Source organism: Cariama cristata, unplaced genomic scaffold (genome assembly GCF_000690535.1).
Source record: "Cariama cristata isolate BGI_N322 unplaced genomic scaffold, ASM69053v1 scaffold18486, whole genome shotgun sequence".
Classification (NCBI taxonomy): domain Eukaryota; kingdom Metazoa; phylum Chordata; class Aves; order Cariamiformes; family Cariamidae; genus Cariama; species Cariama cristata.
Window position 1 is genome coordinate 35,960 of NW_009620570.1, and position 750 is coordinate 36,709.

The window sequence follows — 750 nt, forward strand, 5'->3', positions numbered from 1 at the left end:
CTGTTGTCTATTCAACTCCTTAAGCGGCCTTAACATCCCATCTCAGTAGGGTGAATCACTTCTGATGACTGATGTGAGGCAGCAGAAAACCTCTCCCAAAATCCCTGTAAGAGGGATTCAGGTACTTTGGATAGTCTATTCTAGACTTCTTTTCCATTCTTTTAAATCTTAAGAAGAGCAAAGGAGTATTTATTAGCACTTCTCATCTCAAGATGCAGAGAGATGTAGTTGTTTCAGCCTGAAATACATATCTGTATGTAGGAATCAAATCAGGGTAGTATTTTTGATAGCTAGAACACAAAAACTGCCAGCCCCATTTATTCTTTAGATTTCAAGACAAGTCTGTTCAAGGGAAGAAAGATGTATGAAAGGATAAAAATTAGAAGTAAAGGGCTCTCCCTTTATTGGAAAAGGAGAGATAGTATGACCTTGATGTAAGGAAAGGAATTTAAAAACAAGTTATTCCCAACAGCATGTTTCAGATTGATCTTCCAGAAGCTGTTTTGTTGTTCACCTATTTCCATGAGGAAAACACCAATGAACAAAGTCCTCATAAATGCTTTTTTTTTTCCCGAGTTTTTACATTGGATCTTTGTCTCTTCTACTGAACTGCTACATGAATAGAGTAAGACCAAATAATCCTCTCTGCTACACCCCTGAAACTTCAATAGGTGATTTCATATTGTGCAATATATTGAAGGGGATCTGGAGTGTTTTTCCAGTGAATGGGATCTTTCCCTGGTGAAAGAG